This window comes from Mastigoproctus giganteus, chromosome 4 (assembly GCF_048544385.1).
Source record: "Mastigoproctus giganteus isolate SK-2022 chromosome 4, ASM4854438v1, whole genome shotgun sequence".
NCBI classification, from domain to species: domain Eukaryota; kingdom Metazoa; phylum Arthropoda; class Arachnida; order Uropygi; family Thelyphonidae; genus Mastigoproctus; species Mastigoproctus giganteus.
Genome location: NC_143578.1, coordinates 198,658,709 through 198,680,033, shown reverse-complemented (window position 1 = coordinate 198,680,033; position 21,325 = coordinate 198,658,709). Strand labels below are relative to the sequence as shown.

The 21,325-nt window shown below is 37.1% G+C and overlaps 1 protein-coding gene across 4 annotated transcripts in view; it reads right to left on the bottom strand.

Annotated features, from left to right (window-relative positions):
• LOC150087315 (uncharacterized) overlaps nucleotides 1–21,325 on the bottom strand; it is a 410,003-nt gene that overhangs the window by 107,945 nt on the left and 280,733 nt on the right. The gene's annotated exons all lie outside the window — the stretch shown is intronic.

Sequence of the window (21,325 nt, the reverse complement as noted above, 5' to 3'; positions counted from 1 at the left end):
ATCGTAAACAACTGCAAGCAAAATTTCTTCAGAATCCGATTACCACGACACAGAACAAAGATAAAACAACCACTGTACAGCACGACTTCGCAATAACTGATTCAGCTGCTGCCCACATGATCTCTTTCTAACGAACCATCTAAATAAGTTTATTGTTCAATTAAGACCTTCATTGCCCCAATTAAGCAGCGAGTTGGCCCAAATAAGTGGAACAAATTCAGGCTAAATATTTGGTTTGTTTCTGTTCTTTATAATTTGCCCCAAATAAGCGGCTGCCCCAATTAACTGGAATGCACTGTATTACTATTTTATGAAAAAAGAAAAGGAATGAGAAACCCTCCACAGAACCAACTCTAGTACAAAGATGAGACAGAAAGGGGGTCAAAATCAAGTCAAAAAGATGGAATCTCCATCATAAATCTGAACAGGCAGGAACTATGGAAACCATGCAACCCTTGGCTGAAACCAAATCCAAGAAACATTCTCAATTTCAAAATAATTTTTTTAATAGTTAACGGAGCAGCAGCAACTCAATACATTCAACGTTATAAGTAAATTAGTTTAGAAATGGAAGATTTACCTCTATGATGTCTTGTAGAACACTTCAATGCTGATACTCTCTATAGTTGAATAATTATGCAAATAGATTACATGTATTCCGCTCCCTCGTAGACAAGTTCAGCGATCCAATGCATCCTGGAATTGGAGACCCACTGATCCCAAAATACATCAAATCACAGCCCCAATCTTTGAGCAAGAGAATACACAATACATCCGTATTTTACAAACAATCACAAGAAAGTGAAACTGCAGGTATTGCGGGGGAATTTTATAGCATGGAGATTAGTTGTGATCCTGGCATATGCACATAAAGGACCATGAATCTGAGATGGGTTAGGGGCGACGTACATTGACTGAATTTTGATATAATTTAATTTCAAATGTCTCCGAAATTAATAATTTAGTGTAATCATTGGATGCTGAGAATTCCTGCTTCATTGAATAGAAAGTGTGGCCTTCAATGATCACATGGAATGCGAGTTCCGAAGCCGAGGAGTGGGATGAGCAGACGATTGTTGAATGTTGTCTCATTCTCCTATTGAATGTACAAGTGTACCTGGTATGAGGAGTTGCAATCCTTGCAAGATATGTTGTAGACTTAAGTCATTCAATTGGAATGTGGAAGAGGATTGGACTTCGTGGTTTTTTTAGGGAAGCATTGTAGTTTTGTTGTGGATTTGGTTATGATTTTTGAAAATACTATTTAATTGTTTGAACCATTGTTCAATATACCGTGAAGCATAAAATATTTTTTTATGTTATTATTGTTGAAAACAGGAGAGGTGTTGCATAATCTGTTTTTTTGCTTGTATACTTATTTCGTTTATAATAGGTAGGGGGTAACCTCTATTTCGAAATCTGTTTTTTAGCTTTTGTATTTCTGTGTTTAGGGCTGATTCAGATGTTCAGTATTTGTAGCCATTAAGAAATTGATTAAGGATGATGGGTCTTTTATAGGTGAAGGGGTGGTAGCTGTTGTAATGAAGAAGCATTCCAGTGTTGGTGCACGTTCTGTATACGTTGAATTGAATTTTAAAAAATGTAATTTTGTTTCGGTATTTCTGGATTCTAGTGTTAATCTTGCATGGATAATCTTTTAAGTTTTGTAGGATGTATTGTATGTTCCCTGCATCTGTTATGCAGAATATATCGTCCAGATTTCTACCATAATAGATGATCTGTGGAAGAAAGGGAGTTAAATGTATTGATACGATATTGGTAAGGTATATTTCTGCAAGTAAGCGACTAAATTTATACCTATGGGTAGGCCATAAAACTGTTTGAAGACTTTACCTAGGAAGGTGATAAAATTAGCTTCAGTTAAAAGTTTTATCAGGTCGAATATAGCAGTAATCGAGAATTTTGTATGGTTATTTTATTTTATTTTTTCTTATGAAAACCCCAAACATGAGAGGTATTAGAACCTATAGTATTTTAGTACCGTGCTTGGTTGGAGGTTGAGAAGATGAGAGAAGATATTTGCTGACGTTGGACTTGAACTTTTGTAGACTGTAATTTTCAGTTAAGACATACGAAGGAAGGTTGTTCCAGAAAACGGCAGTTGAATGAATAAACGAGGAAGATGAAAAGTTGGTTTTGTGAGTTTGAAGTTGGACAGTAAATGGATGTTGGCTGGTGGTGGCATGGGTTCAGACTGTTTTGAAACAGAGAGGGGGAATTATAGAAGCCAATTCAGAATAACAGTGCCCATGGAATATTTCTGTAGAAAAGGCATGCAGCAGAAACAATACTAATATGAGACAGAGAGTGGAGAGACTCAGTAGATGAGTCATTAATTAACATAACTGCCCTCTTCTGAACAGAATCTAGAAGCCTAAGAGAGGTTTCGGAGGCACTGCCCCAGATGTGGGAACAATATTCCATGGCAGGGCAGATTTGCGATTTGTACAGAGTGAACAGCTGTTTGGAAGAAAAGTAATGGCGAGAGCGAAAGAGAAAACCAAGTTTTTTAGATGCAGAGGAAGCAATATTTGTAATGTGCTTGTGCCAAGAGAGATTAGAAGTCAGGGTAATCCCCAAAAGAGATATATCAACTTGCCTAGAAATCGGAGTGTCACCAAAGATAACCATAGGAGCAGAAGAATCCTTTTTGCGAGATATAAGACAAGACTGAGTTTTAGAAGGATTGAAATCAACTAAGTTGTCTTTGCCACACTGGAGAATTACCTGGAGATTGGCATTTAAGGAATTGATAGCGGATATTTGAGAAGTTGAAGCTGATTGAGCAGGGCAAGGTTTCTCAAAATGGAAAGTGGAATGCAATGGTATCATCGGCAAAACTATGGATAGGATTTCTAGTCAATGGAAGAAGGTCATTAATATATAAGAGGAAAAGAGTGGGACACCAGCATTAGTGAAAAAGTTAGAACACAGAGAGCCATTTACCATCACTCTCAGTGAGCGATCAAAGAGAAAACTGGATAACCAATTACAAAAAACAGTTGGCAAACCATAAGGTGGAAGATTGTTTAGAAGACCTTTATGCCAAACACAATCGAAAGCCTTTTAGATGTCAAGAGCAACTGCATGTGTTTCCCTGAACTTTTCCAGTGAATTTGTCCATAAATGGGTAAAAGGAACCAGAATACCACCAGTGGATCGAGACTAATGGAATCCATACTGGCAATCATTGATCAGACGGAAGGTTTTGAGGTAGTTTAAGAGTTGGGGGTTAATTGATTTCTCCATTACTTTAAAAAGAGTAGAAGTAATTGCAATGGGATGATAATTGGATGGGAGGGATTTATCACCGTTTTTAGGAACTGGCTGGATATGAGCAAATTTCCAAGCAGAAGAAAAAACACCTTTGGAATAAGAAAGTGAACAAAGGCAGCAAAGAAAAGGAGTAAGTTCAGGAGCACAGGTTTTGAGAAAAGTGGAGAAATACCATCAGGACCTGGAGCTTTCTTAGCATCAAGATTCATTGAAATCCTTCTGACAGCCTTTTGACGGAAGACCACAGGAGGCATTGAAGGGAGTGTGGTGGAAATGGTGGGAGGTATTTTACCAAGATCGTTAATACACGAGTTGGAAGAAAAATGAGATGCTAGCATGTCAGCTTTATCCTTGGCCAAAGTGACAACAGAACCAACTGGTTTTGACAGAGGTAGGAGCAGAGATTGACAAAAGTTGCGTCCAATAGCTTTGGCAAGAGACCAGAATGCACGGCTACCATTAGGGCAAGAAGGAAGTTTTCTACTCTTGGCCTGTTCCAAATCTAGTTTGGATTGATTAATAACTGCTTTACAATTGCCGCAAGCTTTGGTGTAGGCAGAAAATGAAACTGAAGATTTGGAAACAAGCCAATTATGATACGCAATGTTCTTCTCTTGAAGAGCCTTAGCACATTTATTGGAAAACCAAGGTTTAGATAAAGGACGAGATTTTAAAGTAGAGTGTGAAATAAAGGATTCCATTCCTACAAGAATAATTTCACTGACATGATCTGAGCAAATGTTGACATCAGAAGTTTTGAAATAGTAATCCGACCAAGGAAAAGAAGAAAAGAAATCTCGCAGGTCATATCATTTTGCATTCTTGTAATGCCAAACAACGAGGATGGGAATAGCAATGATATAAAGGGTCCATTGGAGAAGAGACAATCACCAAGTTGTGATCTGAGGTGCCTAAAAGACCACTCACTTCGATCGTGTACTTAGAAGGGTTGTTTGTGAGAAAAAGATCAAGCATGTTGGCTGCATGGTTAGGTTTGTCCGGTATTCTTGTAGGTAAATGAACAATCTGTGCAAGGCCATTAGTAATTGCAAAAGCCTCAGCATCTCAACCAGCTGTGCCACTGTGACTAGAAAACGGAAGCCAGCTGGAATTGTGAACATTAAAATCACTAAGGAAAATTACCTCACTGTTAGGAAAGTTGGACTGGAGAAAGTCAAACTGCAAAGAGCTCCAACTGATTAGTGGAGTTGGGAGAATGGTAGAAACAACAGATAATCTGACATAATGAGGTAGAGAGATTTTAAGCCAGAGAAGATAGAAAAGAAGAGATTCTTACCAAGTCTCTGACAGGGAATATCGAAACGGACATATGCATAAGTACCACCTTTGAGGCAAAAGGAATCATACAGCGAATAATTTTGGCAACTGAGACCAGCAGTGGTTGAATCAACTAATAACTGAGATTCTGTCAAAAAAAAGTACATGGGGTTTGGCAGACTGCAAGTGGAAATGGACATCGTTGAGATTAGAATTGAGACCATGTATATTTGAGAAATGAACTAGGAAGTGTTTGGGAGGTTTAGATCTTTGCAGATAAGCTTATTCTATTAGTTTGACAATTCATGGTGTATTCAATAGTAAGAAAGTGGGGGGGGGGGACATGCTGTATGAAGTAATGAAGAAATTTTTGGATATGGCATACACATGGTAAGAATATATCCAGATCCTTGACATCACGTGGCCTCGACAATGCCTTCTGCATACACCCTACTCGTACTCCCTCCAGTCACTATCTGGCAGAGTAGAGGTAGCAAGATTATACACTAGCTGATCTGGAAGCCTCCTAAAGATAGGTTCGGTCCAGTGTACTAACTAGCAGCCAGCCTGTGAAAATCGGTTTTAGAGCTGTACCCTCGAAATGTAAGGAAAATTGGATCTCACCATGATATTCATCATAACCTTAAAAGTCATCAGTCATACTGCATGATGGAAGAGATGGGGAAAAGTTGACCAAAACTTAGCTCTTGAGACTAAACATGGGTTCCACCACTTCAAGCCTCCAATAAGCAAAATGGTGGTATTTCACTAGTTGATGAGAGTCATCTCCAACCTGGTATTGCCTGGTAACACGGAAGGGTGGAATTCCTCCATGTGGTGTGGGCACCACACCTCGACCCCTGTTTATGTTGGTTCACACCTGGGTGGTGATCAACAGTGTGCATGGAGGTGCAAGCAGAGGATTTGCCTGTCATAGACCGTCCAGATTTCGCCAAAATTGGGTATACTTGACTTGAATGTCAACCCAGATATCAGTTCCAACAGTGTTTTAGACTCTCAGGTAGCAAGTACAGCTTGTCTGTCATATCTGAGAAAATATTCACAGTATCTAAACATAAAAAAACAACTCTCACTAACCACCTCCAAATAGAATTGTAACATTTTTTTTAAAGGTATTGTCTCATACGTTTCATCGGCTTTTAAATGTCTCATATTACATGAAACAGTTCCCAAGGAATAATTCCAGGACATGAAAGACATATTTTTAAAATCACCTCAGGAAGGAATTTCAAGGCACAATTGAGAGAAAGTGAGGAATGGAATACGTACTCAATTCCTCACCTTCCATCCCCAATTCTCCCCACTCATTTGAGTAGTAGCCAATAAGCAATCGCAAAATATATTACTGTATCATTACGTCACAAATAGAGTGACACTCGTATAATGAACAATTTTTATTTAAGTTAATTTGAAACTTTATTTTCCTAATCACTTTCATATCATGTTTCTTACATAGACTAATTTTAGGACCCCTCTGAGCCGGGACAGAGGCCAAATGGTCCTGTTGCACTCCCCCCACCCCAGCTGGACCTGATATAACTATATCATTTGCTCCTATTCAGTTCAGAGCAACCTATCTTCCTTCTTGTCAGTTTTTAAAGGAAACACAAAGTATTGTATGTTACTTAACACCACATGCACTAGTGTGGACAACTGTTGCCAGCGGCACCTCCATAGCCAGGAGCAGCAGTGCGTAGCACACACTTCTTGATTAGACTGGGGCTCGAGCCCGTGACCACCAAATACGGAGGACACGGAAAAGTCAGGGAATGACCATCGCATATCTCCAGAGCAATACGGCCTTAGTTGCTAATGCTCCTAAAAACCAAATAACAAACAACTGTTGCCAGTTTTCAGCATGAACACTAATCTTTGAATACTCTACAGTTCTAATAAATTTTTATACAAGAATCCCCACAAACTGTGAATCTGCCATAACATAGTATTATACAGTATTTGTATATCAATCTGCAGGTTTTTTTTTTTTTTTTTTTTAACATATCGTGATTGTCAAGTCAACAAAAGAAGACAATTATTACTCCAACCTCCACTAGAGCAAATGGATAATAAGGTACATGCTAAGTGCCATAGAACAAGGCTATGAGGCTCAGTACAGTGCATCTGTAATTGAAAGTTTCATTGGTTTAATGTGTGCTGAACAAAAAATCCAAGCTTCTGGGAGGGCAACAAAAAAAAAAAAAAAACCAGGTGACTCATACTTTAGATCGAATGACTATGCTACACTCAGAAAAAAAGTCCATAAAAATTAACACTTATTTGATGTGAGAGAATGATGATTATAGCCACTGTACTCGCAAGTGCCTAGTTTTTATTTATTTCTTATGAAGATCCCAAAACCAAGAATATTTATTTATTTATTAAACTAGGTAGCTACAACCAGGCTTCTAGCAATCCCGCCCCCTATTTATAACACTGTATCTGTACGGTGAGTGCCGTTGAGCCGGACCAGGGATTTACTGTCTAGTGCTAGATAGTAAATGCCCAAAACTGTACTTCACAGACACCAAGGGATCCACAAACAGTTCCCAGGGGATCAGTGGATACATTTTGTAATGCCTACTTTGAATTTTACTTATTTTAATTAAATGAATAAAGTTTTATTAAAATAATCGCAAAACTTCTTTAATTGTGATATGTTTATTCCGCATTACTATTACAATATCTAGTTGTTAAGAAACCCTCTGTATCCATGACGCAAATGACAATCAGTTTACTTAAGGTCAGATCATGCAATGCAATGTTATGTATGCTACTGATATATATTTGTTGCTATCTGATTACAGAGTATGTTGCATGTAGATACAGAAAGAAAAATAAGTGCGTTAAATTAAAAACTTGCATTGTTGCAACAGATTTTAGTAATCTCTAGCTGTGACTTCAACCATTACAGATCATCAGTTGTTTAATCGTAGTTCCTATAGAGTTAACATAATTAGAAGGGAGGTGAAACATTTTTATTAGTCTTCATAATGTGCAGTAGAATTAATCTTTAGTTTTTTTTTTTTTTTCCCCATGGATCAGTGACTAAAAGGAGGAAGTTTAAGTAAACAATCGACTACTACTACAGAAAGTACAGGTGTAACTGAGATTAAGTCAATCTCAACATTTTACATTGCCATCCAGTATCAGCAGTTCTAGAACTGCAGAAAGTAGTAAAAAAACGGAAGTACAATGGTTCCTATTGGCCTCTAGGTTTGCATATATGGGTGATCAACTTGCCCTGATGCCCTATGCAGCTCATGCAACAAAGTGTTATCAAACAACTCTATGTTAACCAGGGGCATTTCTAGGGTGTGCCACCTGGGTGTCAATTGAAATTTGGCACCCCTTTAAAATTTTCTTCATGTGTGAAGGTAAGTTTCAGATTTTCAAGTGGCCCTTGAACTTTGGCACCCAGGTGCAGTGCACCTGGGGGGGCTGCCCATGGTGTTAACTGCCAAACTTCATAGACATCGTGATACTAATCATTCTGAATATAAAGACAAAGGTATTAGTTTTTTCAAGTGTAAGCTTGAGGCATTAAACAAACTGTCAGAGCCTTATGGCGAAAAGTTCAAAATCTGATAATGAAAATGCTACTGATGCCTCCTATTGAATAAGTTACTGTATTGCACTTGCAGTAAAAGCCCATACAATTTTCGAAACTGGTAGAGAAGTTCCTAGAAGGCTGACAATGTTTTGAAAATTCTAAAACCTTCAAGAAACATCCTGACCTTTTTTCCACGTGTAACAATATTCTCTAATGTTCCGGAACATTCTCGAATGTTGAAGAAATCTCCCAAATTCTCTAGAAAAATTTAAAAAATAAATGGAAAAGATGATTAAACCAACTACAGGCCTTGGTTTTCAGTTATTAACCTGCAATATTTGAAAACTGGGGGTAATGAGAACTTTTTAAGCACACATATCAGTTTTCAAACATATTTCCTACAAAAATCTGTTGAAATTATTTCAGGGAGGAAATTGATATCGACCAGTGTTATATTACAAATACTTACAGAAATAAAAGAGAACACTAAACATGTTACAAATACAGCAAATTCCTGCTAGCTTTTAAGGTCGAAATTGGTAAGGTGTGAATCTGCTCCTATGTACCGAGCCAACTTAAAAATAAAAATAAACTGAAATAAATAAAGGAATAAAAAATAAAGCAACCTTTGACTCTAGTAGCACGAACACGTGACTCCAAGCTCAAGAAGGAGTTTCCCCACCCACCAGAGAATCAGCACCACTTTTGGTAAATGATAATAAATAGAGAACTGGGAACTCACAAGCATTACCTCATCAAGAAGAAATCAGTGCTTACAAACTCCAAAAAGGATCATAATTCAGTCATTTACCACTATCTAGCAAAGTGCCAGCAGATGTACAGATAGCAAATAGAACTCAAACATAAGGACAGTTTAGGTTTGAGTTCTGTTGAAGGTTCAACAGCAAGACTTGAGTTCCCACTTTTTTCAAGAAGAAATTAAGAAAAAATAAATAAAATAAAAAAAATACAAAAATATACTTTAAATTAGGATCAGATCTTCTCTGCAGACTATACACAATGAAGTTTTCTACTTATTATCATCATGCCATTCCATTTAAAGAACAATGTCTTTCTATGAATGTATTAGAAAGGGGCATTTTGGTTCAAGAAATTAGTAGGGAGAATATCTCCCCTAATTTCATAAACAAAATGACAGAAATTGACATTATATACCACTACTGCTTCGATAATTCCAACCTGATCCAATATAATTAAATATTTTTTAGATGCCACGTGAATAATTATCAGTTGTCAGCAGACATTAATAATCCTTAGCAAATCTCAGAAAGAATGGTGGAGATTTCCAGCTTGAGTTATTCTAGGTTTTTCAACCACAAAACATGCAAATCAACCTATGAACTCGTGCAGGCAAAAAAGCACAATATGGACTTAGATGTCATATGTATCATAACACAACATCTGGCTCCATATCATTTTCAATGAATTCAAACTACAATGATCAGTGTTGCCTGCTTTTACAGTTATATATAAATTACACTTATATATATTTACAGTTACTTAAAAACAAGGGTTCAACAGCAAGATAAATATTATTAAAAACAAAAGTAATCAAAATACCAAAAAAATATTCAGACACACAGGTGGTTGTAAAAAGTGCTTTTAATTCAAAAACCGAACACACAGTAAGACACACAGTCTGTTTATATAACAGAAAACTCCTAAGCATACTTTCTACTGGCAGTCATCAGTCATAATTTTGCATCTTACAGCTGTCTTCTAAAAAACTGACTGCCAGAGACAGTTTGAAAGAGGGCTTTTTCGGTTACAGCCTAATCCAACACTACAATTCATCTCATAGCAGAGTACAGCTAGTTAGTCCAACTTATTCATATAATTTCTGCAAGTACAGTACATACAGCTAAACTAGCACTTCTCTTTAATCAAATTTATGCTTTCCAGGGTCTATAATTTGTAATTATTCTTGTTTTACCATGATAAGCTTCTATATTAACCATGTTTATTATGTCTTTTTTTTTGTTGTAGTTGTTGGCGCATAGGCTTCTGTGGCCATAATCCAAGGTTTTTGCAGTACTTTGATCCAAGCCCGAGGCAGGAATCGAACCCACAACCTTTGGGTTGCCAGGCAGGCACTTTACCCGCCTGGCCGGCTTATTATCAGTCAAGACAAAACAAAGAATACAGTGGTTTGCAGCAATATGGTGTCCTGTAACAAAAATATAATGACACTATTTGGCATTATATTTTTGCTTTTCAATTTCAGCTTTCACCAAGAGAAAATTCTGCTCTGGATATATTCAACAATGAAGTACACATAATTTTTTTCTGGGCTAATAAGTGCTACCTGACAGCTTTAAATTTTGTATTAGAATGTAAAAGAGCATTTAGGAGATAGTGCAAACCAATTTGTGTACACAGTAGAGGAAAATAAAGGCATAGAAGAAACAACATGGCTTGATGGCTGAAAAGACACGCAAATCTTTTTCTGATACAAAGCTTGATGAATGCTGGCAAATAAACTGGGTGTAAAATGACAGCATGGAAGAAACAACATGGCTTGATAAATGATGGCAGATAAACCAGGCTTTGAAGTATATATAAATATAGGAGACAAAATAGGGGAGACAAAGATGAATAGATTAAGAGTAGCCACTGGCAGAGGTGAAAGAGATTCTTGCACTGCTTCTACTGGAATGAGCAGAAGCCTGAAAAACAAGATGCAGGATATTTCAGAGACTGCCGGGAGTCATTGAGGTACAAGTAAACACATGGGTTGTGTTAGGGTAGCTAAGAATAGAAACAGGTGCAGGTATACTTGCGTGTACACCAATGCTAGGAGTTTAGTAAATAAATTTGATGAATTTGACGTATTGCTCAAAACATCAAAGGCAGATATTGTTGGGATATCAGAGACATGGTGCCACACGGATATAAGCAGTGCAAAACTCGAATTTGGGGAATACAATGTGTACAGAAAGGATAGACAGGACAGGAATGGAGGAGGGGTTATGCTATTAGTTAAGAAATACATAAAATCCAAGGAAGTGAGGCCAGTGTACATCGCTGGACAGTGCAGTGTCGAGTCAGTTTGGTGTGACATAAGCATTGGGAGATTAAAATTGAGAGTAGGAGTGTGCTATAGGCCTAATGACTCTGATGAGTATAATAAGAAACTGTACAGGGAAATAGAGTGGGCCAGTAAATCAGAGAGTCTTAAAATGGGAGATTTTAATTTCCCAGATATTGACTGGAATTTGTGGGTTGGTCACTCACACACTAGCAAGGCTTTTGTGGATTTATTGGATGATTGTTTTCTACATCAGCATGTTTGGGAGGCAACTAGAGGGAGGAATACTCTTGATTTGATTATCAGCAGTGATTCTTCATGCATTAAGAATCTGCAGATAAATGAACCACTAGGTGGCAATGATCACAGTGTGCTGAAGTGGGATTTACTCAAAGAGGTAACTACCATTAGGGGTAAAGGGAAGGGTTATTGCTTTCGTAAAGGCGACTACAATGGACTGAGACAGTATTTAAATTCTATACGGTGGGACCAACTGATGAGGTTACCAACAGCAAATGCAAAATGGGAAGCATTCAAAGAACTTATCTTGGAAGCTACTAGGCTTTACATACCAACTAAGAAATATTGTTCAAGGTTTAGGCCTAAATGGATGTCAGATGAACTGGTAAGGCATATGGCAGAGAAGAAACATGCATGGGATACATACAAATTAACACATGACACAGAAGCCTATGATACATACAAGTTGATCTGTAACCAAGTTACAAAGGAGGTTAGGCAGGCGAAGGCAGATTACGAGAAATCTTTGGCAAGGGATGGAAAGAAAAACAGCAAAGAGTTCTTTACTTATGTAAACTCTAGAAGGAAGGGGATGAATCAGATTGGGCCACTTGATATCGATGGGTCAACTGTTGATGATCCTGCTCAGGTAGTTAACAAACTAAATGAATATTTTGCATCCACATTCACACATGAGGAGTTATTTAGCGATGGGAAAGCCAGAGGTGTATTCAACTCTAGCACTAAACTAGAGAATCTTGTAATAACTGAGAGTAAAGTGGAGGAGAAATTGTTGAAGATAAACACAAGAAAGGCACCCGGTGTGGATGGGATCTATCCAGTTATATTAAAGGAGGCAGCAAAGGAAGTAAGCAAACCCTTAGCCATAATTATGAGAGCTTCCTTGGACTCAGGGGAGGTACCCACAGACTGGAGATGTGCAAATGTGACCCCAATTCACAAAGGAGGATCAAAGGCTGACACAAGTAATTATAGACCTGTGAGTTTAACTTCTGTTCCGGGAAAATTAATGGAGGCACTAGTTAAAGAAGCACTGCAGGATCATTTAGACAAGACTTCAGTTATAGCTCAGACACAGCATGGTTTTGTTAAGGGGAAGTCTTGCCTGACCAATTTGATTGGATACTATGATGCAGTCACAAAGGAACTGGATGCAGGGAATAACTTTGATATTATATACTTGGATCTTAGAAAGGCTTTTGATACTGTTGCACATGGAAGACTGCTGCACAAATTGGAGCAGTGTGACATTGGAGGCAAATTGCTGCTGTGGATAAAGGGGTGGCTGAGGGGGGAAGACAGAGAGTGGTAATCAATGGACACTGCTCGTCGTGGACTAATGTTATTAGTGGAGTCCCTCAGGGCTCAGTGTTGGGTCCATTATTGTTTTCTGTATTTATAAATGATATTGATGATGGTATATCAAGCTTAATGTCGAAGTTTGCAGACGATACAAAGGTAGGCATGGTTGTCAAGGACACTACTGACACTATGCTGCTGCAACAGGATCTGGAAAGGTTGAGCAGATGGGCCGAGAGGTGGCAAATGAAGTTTAACATTGACAAATGTAAAGTACTACACATGGGAAACAGCAACCCCAGAGCAACGTATCAACTCTGTGGTACTACACTGACAGTGGTAGAGAATGAAAGGGACCTGGAGGTGGTTGTGCAGGCAGATATGAAGTTCTCTGAGCAGTGCAGACGGGCTGCAAGAGTAGCTCATGGTGTATTGTCAATGATATATAGGAATTTTTCTAGCAGGGATAAGGAGGTGATTAATCCCTTGTATAAGGCAATGGTCAGGCCACACCTAGAGTACTGTATACAGGTCTGGAGGCCTCATTTCAAGAAGGATGTAGAGCTGCTGGAACGAGTACAGAGAAGGGCAACAAGATTAGTGAATGGAACAAAGGGGTGCTCTTACAAAGAAAGGCTTAAATTTTGCAAATTACAGTGTCTGGAGACTAGGCACCAGCGAGGTGATCTGATAGAGGTGTATAAAGCCTTGAATGGTTTGAGCATGCTCAATGCTGATGGGATTCTTCCTCTCGCTCAGAATAATCACCTGAGAAGGCATAAATTCAAACTGAGGAAAGACAGATGTAGGATAGACGTGCGGAAATTTGCCTTTAGCCAACGGGTGGTTGGTGGAACAGACTTCCATCCCTTGTCGTGGAAGTTGATAGCCTAAATAAGTTTAAGGCTCAGCTGGACAGGTATTTTGAACGAACAGAGGGGTGAAGTGGAAGTGGTTTTTTTTTTTTTTTTGGCTGATGCTGCATAAGCTTGCTTTCTTGCATCAAATGCCTCTACTAATGCTAATGCTAATGCTAATATAAATAAAATGATGTGAAAGCAGAATTTGGGCCATGTAGTGCTAGGGAAAGAAGTAATTAGTGGATTACAAAAAGTGTTACTTTGTTGTTATATGCTTCACCAGAAAAATCAGCTGAAGTGTTTTTATCTGTTGTTCCTCTTGAATGTGCTACACCAGGTGGCCATAAGAGAGCTATTGAGAATGAAATGGGAAAACTTTACCTCTCAGAGTAGCTTTATTTCATTCAATTAATTGAAACAAGATGTGATTAGCAGCCAGTATAATTTCCATAAAGAATATATTTGTAAAGAAAATCTGCCAAAATCTGAGTAATTTAATAAGCATCCACTGCACTGCACACAATGTGAAAGGCTCTGATGATATTGTCAAATTTCACATTATTTTACATAATTGTAAATCAAAATTTACATTAAGAAAACAGAGTAAGGAGCAAATTCTTATAGAAAGATGGGTAAAGAGTAAAATCAATATTGTAATAATTCATTACCTGAAGGAAACGAAACAGAGGACTACCAAGTAAGTGATGAGTACGATGAACAGGCAGTGAGAAATTAATTTTATAACGAGAATTCTGACAACCACAAAGAGCTCCATAATTTCGATGGTGAAAGGCAATGTGATTTCGATAGCATAAGAATTTAATGAATTTAATTTGAATTCTCTCAAGTCTGTGAGAAGGATATTCCTGTTGTTGGGACCAGATAATATCACAATAATCAAAAATGGGAAGTATAAGCAGCTTGTAGAGAAGAATTATAACTTTTTCAATCTTTAAAACGGAGGAAGAATGCTTGATTAATCCAAGAAGTTTAGAAGTGTGAGATATTACATGATCAACGTAGGAAGAGGGATCAAGTTCAGATCGAAATAGAACACCAAAATTCTTGAACGAATCAGTACTTGCAATTAAAGTTTCCAATATAATAATCAGTAAGTACAGAGGATCTAACTACACGATTCAAGCAAAAGCGACATAATTTACATTTTAATGGGTTTAGAAACAAGTTATTTTTATTGAGCCAGAATGAGAGGGAATCAAGACAGGACTGGAGTTCATCTCTGTCAGTTGAAAAACTGACAGACTGAAACAGACCGAAATAAGGTTGACAAATCATTAGTATAAACAATAAAGAAGAGCGGACCCAATGGTAAGCCTTGAGGAACACCTTGCGAAACAGTAAACAGAGTTGATGAAGTACCATCAATTATTATAGATAGTTTACAATTTCTAAGCAGTGAATCAAGCAAATCTAGTAAAGGGGATGAACAGCAAAAGATCAAAGTGGACAAAGTCAAATGAATGTGAAATATCAAGGAAAGGAAAATCAATTTGATTTCCTTTGATTTGATTTGCTAGTAGAGTTAGTTTCAAGATGTCCTAGTTAAGGATTGCTAATGTGCCATTATGTAACTTGAAAGTACTGTTGATACAGAGAGAGAGATTAGAAATTATGCTGTTTCTAATCAGCTTTTGACAAACTGAAAAGTTTGTTCACAGTGTTCTCCCAAGGAAATTTTGCCAGCCGGGTGGCATTATCAAGTAGCCGGGTGGGGAAGTGTAATACTTCACATATATGTTTGAATTAATATTGATTGAGATCAGTGAGCAGTACCATGTGGTATCACGAGAATCGCTTAAATTTTAGATTTAAGTCGTCTCACACCAGTTCTTCAACTTAATATTCAAAGTACATTGATTATACTTGCTACACTGAAGAATCTCTCACAATTCCATGAGAAGAAATTCCTAAGTGACACATCTCTTGAGGAAAAATATCTTGATGTACAGTTAAGATAAAGTCTGCACATAGGATAGGTACACATCCCTCTGCATCAGTCCAAAGTGACAAGGAAACTTTGGTGGTGGGTGGAATTAAATATTTAAGGGAAAGATTTTCTGAATAACACACAAGTATTCGAAAGTGCAGAGTGTTTGATACTCTCTCCTGGTCAAAATAAAACAAGCTAGAAAAGTTTGGAATAGAGGATATCATTGCTGGCACATTCTAACTTTCATTTTACAACAAAGACTAAAGTTAGTGTTAATAGTGTCTTGTGAGGGTTCAGTAGAATGTTATTAAAAAGAAAGTAATCAAAATACCAGAAATATTCAGACATATACAAAGTGATTCCAAAAAGATCTCTTAATTCAAAAAACTACCATACAGTAGGACAAACTTATGCCAAGAGACATCCTGAATATAGTGTCTACAAACTTCTGGTAAGTATTCATCAGAATTTGCCTCCATTTCTATTGCAGCTGCCAAAGTCAATTTGGAAGATGGTTGTTGCAGCTATAGCCTAATCCAGTAGTCCAATTCATCCCACAGATGTATAACAGTCTGGACAGATGGGGTCTGGACTTTGGGCTAGCCAGTCCAAATTTACCATATTATCATCCACAAACCAATCACATATGACATGGAGCACTGTCATGCGGATGTTGATATGGCTTATTTCTGTAATACTTTCACAATATAGTTAGCAAATAATTATCCAAAACATCCAGTTAGGTTATGGACTTTGTGGCTAAAGGAATTACGAAAACATACCATCCCATACTATACTTACTCCACCAAAATCCATGGTTGAAATAAAACACTCTGATAAGATGCTGCAGAATGTTCCATTCTAAATGTTTCATAACAAAGAATACACCGGTTCTTTGATATGAAATGTCTAAATATCTTCTTCCTCTTAACCAACTATGGCAATAAGCATTGTGATTATAACCTACGTAAAAGAAGCAATGGCTGGATGAACTTCCAAACTGTTGTTGCACTTATTTCATTAGTATTATCAAAGGAAAACTTGATACTCTTGATATATTTTTTAAATAGTTCAAAACTATTAATACTGGCATGTACTTACCTTTATGAGTGTTCGTAGATGAATGCCCTCATGTTGCTGTAAATTGTTTTTATTTATCTGATATTGTATTTATTAATATTCACTAAGTAGAATTCCTTGATGCTTTAGCAATACATGTGTTCTAAGGCCATTACACTACTTTCTTTCAGTGAAAAGTGAGTGTTTAATATGTTTACTGCAGAAGAGCTTCTTTTGTGCATGTCTCTAAACAATGTTTTAAAAATGAAAACTTCACAAGGAGCAGATGATCTAAACAGAGAGTGAGAGCTTAAGTTAATGATGCATTAGTATTTTTTTTTAATGAAAACCTCAAACACAAAGTATAAGAACCTATAGTACTTAGTACCATGTGCAGGTTGAGAAGACAGAAGATACTTGTTGACATTAGACTTGAATTTCAGCAGATTGTAATTTCAGGAAATATCATGTGAAAAAAAGGCTGTTCCAGAAAGCTGAAGATGAAGGGGGATAAATTAGGGAGAAGAAAAGTTGGCTCTGTGAGTTTGAAGTTGGACAGTAAATTTATGACTAGTTTGAAAGAAAGATGGTGAATTATAGAAGCCAATTCTGAAGAACAGTGCCCGTAGAGTATCTATGGAACAAGCAGAAAGTGTCAGTTTCCAGGAAGATTAACTCATCGCCACTAATGAGGTAAAGTTGATTATTGTAATAAAATTATATCACCAAGAAAGGAAGATATTCTCAACAATTATAAAGATAGAGGCAAAGTAAGGGGTTTTTCATTTTATAACATCAGGTATTTACCTTGATTGCTAACCTTTTTGATTTGGATTCTTGTTGTCAAATTGATGGTTGGACCATATCTAGTGAAAACCTTTTGAAAATGATTTATCCTTTCAATCAGCACAATTTTTTTTTTTTTTTAATTTAATCATGAGGGAAGAAATGATTTGTTGAATATACAGGCTTAAAAATGTTGAAATAGAAAATGTTTTGAGAAAAGTTAATTTCTTTAAGTTCGTTCAAAAATAAATGTTAACTTACTTATTTCACCAATCACAAATGATTAAAATTTAAATAATTTAAAATTTAAGCAATAATGCTTGAGCTTTGTATAGTACTATGGATATGTATAATTACAAAGGATTTTAAGCATAAAGTACTGCCTAAACAACGATATATCTTAGAAGGCTGATTTTTTAAATGTATCTTTTGATGAACTGTTTTAAGTATTCTTCAAAGTGAGTGTTTAATATTTTTACTGTGGAAGAGCTTGTGGTTCTCCATGTCCCAAAATGATATTCCAAAGATGCATGAGGGGCAAACAATCTAAAGGAGAGTGAAAGCTATTGTTAATGTTATATTAATAAATTGAGTAATTTCTCAGGATATAACCTTTGCTGTCATGTAATTTTCTGAAAAAATTCAATCTGCATCTGTGTTTCATTGATATAAATTACAAGTTGAGTTTCTTTTAGAATATCACAAATACACAAGATTCTTAGAGTTTCAGGCCTTGTCTGTTTGAGGGAACCCTAATGTCCATAAAACAGTCTTTTAGCAATACTTCTTCTCCCCTTCCACTTTGTGGAAAAATGGGAACAAATACGACTGTCTTGAAGCAGTATTTTGTGGGCTGTTTGTTGCATACTGCCATTCTCTTGCATATTGACTGTTACTTTTATAAACATTTCCATTTCACTGTAAGAGAAGATTGTAATGTGTATAAATATATTTGTGAGAGAGAGAATGGTAACCCTCTTGGGAGTTTATGCCAACAACACTTCGATTTCTTGCTTGCACACTCCTGTGCTTTAACAGTTTAGCAGGTGCAGATATTAATGGTAGGGCAGTATTACACTGCCCTACCATTAATATCTGTACACCTGCCTTTAGACAAAAAAAAGAGCTTCAATTTTGTCATTTAATATTTTGTGCTGACACCTTTTGCTTTCATGATGGCCTACAATCTTTGCAGCATACTCTCAACCAGCTTTTTATAAATGTCAGGTGATATGATCCTCCACTGGTGCAACCACCAGTTTGACCCTGTTCTTTGGGTGATCTCAACATGCAGTACCCAACGATCCAATACATCCCAAAAATGCTCAATAGGTTTCAGATCAGGACTCTGGGCTGGCCAATCCAACTTTTCTACACCCATGTCCTCAAACCACTCTGTTAGAACCCATGCAGTAAGGCATGGCACTGTCTTGCTGATACAGGTATGGGCCTTCCCTGAAGTATTGCCATAATGTTGGAAGTGCATAATTGTTCAGCATGTTCTAGTATTGCACAGCATTCATGGTTTTGTTGATGACTATTGAGCCCAAGCCAAACCATGAAAAGCAGCCCCATAGCATGACACTGCCTCCACCAAACTTCATTGTTGGGAGGATACAATCAGGAAGGAACTGTTCCCCTGGCATTCGCCATACCCAGGAATGGCCATCAGACTGGTAGAGTGTGAACCTTAACTCGTCTGTCCATAGGACTGTTTTCCACTGCTCTATGGTCCAGGATTTGTGCTCCTTATATCATGTTAATCAGCGACAAGCATTTGTTGAGGTGATCAATGGCATGTGAAAAGCTGCACGACCATTGTAACCCATATAATGGAGTGTCCTTTGTATTGTATTAGTGCTGACATTAGTCCCAATTCTCTCACGGAGAGTTTGTGTGACTTGAGACAATGGCAAATTATGATTTACGTGCACAGTTCTTCGCAGAATTCTCGTCCCGTTCTGTTAGTTTTCAGGGTTTACCAGGCCATTTTTCGGCAGATTCGGTCCCAGTCCTCTTCCATTTACATATTACGTCACTAGCTGTTGACCTAGGAATCCCCACAGTGACTGTGATGACTCCTACAGAATGCTTGCTTATGTGACATCCTACTATCATTCCACGTCGAAAATCTCTATTAATTCTTTTGAACGTGTCATGCATGGCCAGTTTTGCAACTGTCTGTTCGAAGCCCAGTGTGCATATTTATAGAAGGTTCTGTGATGTGTTGCATGCATAGGACCTGTTTCCCCATCCATGGAGGGGTGTCCGGATATTAATGGTAGGGCAGTGTATATATCCTCCACAAAGTACTAAGCAGTCTTCATACTCAAATTCATCCATTGGAACAAAACACAGCATGATGAGATTTGTCAATCCACAGCAACTTCTATTGTCCTTCAGTTCAATGAGAATGATACCACTAAAAATACCATTTTATATTCCTTACCCTGATACGGGACTTACGTGTCGCTGTCCTACCAAGACTGTGCAGCTCCCTGTGGATGGCTGACATATTGATTGATGTTTCCTGCAGCCTCCAGGATTTTCTCTATAGACAACATTTGTAATGAACAAAGAGACCATTTTTTATTTATTTTCCTATTTATTTTTTTTTTATTTATTATTTAAAATAAATTATTTTATTATTTATTTTTTTCCCCCTACCTTTTCTAAATAGCATCTGCTACAAGGGATTTTGAGAGGTGCAGACAAATTACATTTTCATTCTTACATACTGCTGCTATGTCTGAACTGACACATGGGAGAAATCTGGGATAGTATACAATATTTATAGAGAGGTGACTAAATACTTTTGGTAAAACTGTATATATTATGAATGTGTGTATTTTTTTACATATATATATGTTTTAACCTCTCTCTCTCTCTCTCTCTCTCTCTCTCTCTCTCTCTCTCTCTCTCTCTCTCTCTCTCATGCACCACAACTCATAATTTATTCAGCAGCAAATACTATTTTCATTTCATGTTAGTGTTTTTCTCGTTGCAAAGTTTGGTGTCATTTCTGGCAACAGACTTGTACTAGAAATGCTGATATATATTTAAATCTCATATTTGGACCTTATGCAGCATGAGCTGATTTCATCTTCATTAACACAGAAATGTACTAAATTTAAAATTCTTTTAATAAACAGAGATTTTCCTTTCTTATGATAACATTATCTTTCTATTTGGGCCAAAGGACATGTCTCAATTAAAAAAATCTCTAATCAACAAGAATTTCCAACTGTACTATTTTTATATTACAAACATGAAGTCTGTGGCAGTAACATGGAATGGATGAGTAGGATTTCTTGTATATCTTCTCTTTTACTTTCTGCTTTCATTTTGGTGCAGAAACTGTTAGAACAAGTGTTCAAAAGTAACAGCTGTTGCTAGGCATGTATGTCACAATTAAAGTAGGCCTGCTTTAATTGTTATCCTCCAAATGAGCGATACTGCATCTATTATGCTTTCTGACTAGCATCTATTTCTTTTTGCATACAAAATATCCCGTCAGAAGTCCACAGTAAAAGCCCACAAAGTTCACAATTAAACACATCAACTAAGTTATGTATTTCCCATATTTTTAATCCATCACTATGATAAGTGCGACTGAAGTGTATCAGTGCACCATCATGCACAAATCATATGCAGGCATATCAGCAAACATATATCATTCAGGAGCATGGGTAGCATTCCAAAACAGGAAATGCAAGAGGGCATCACATGCCCAATAACAATAAAGTTATCACTGTCATACTGGTTAACACATTGAATTGATAACTGCTGCTGCTGCTGTCCTGAAGCATGTATACATTTACAGCTCTGGAGATGGAGGGTCAAGATTCCTAAATGAATAAGATTCAAATTAGAAACTGGTGTGCAACAACAAACTTGTGACTGGCACGACTTGT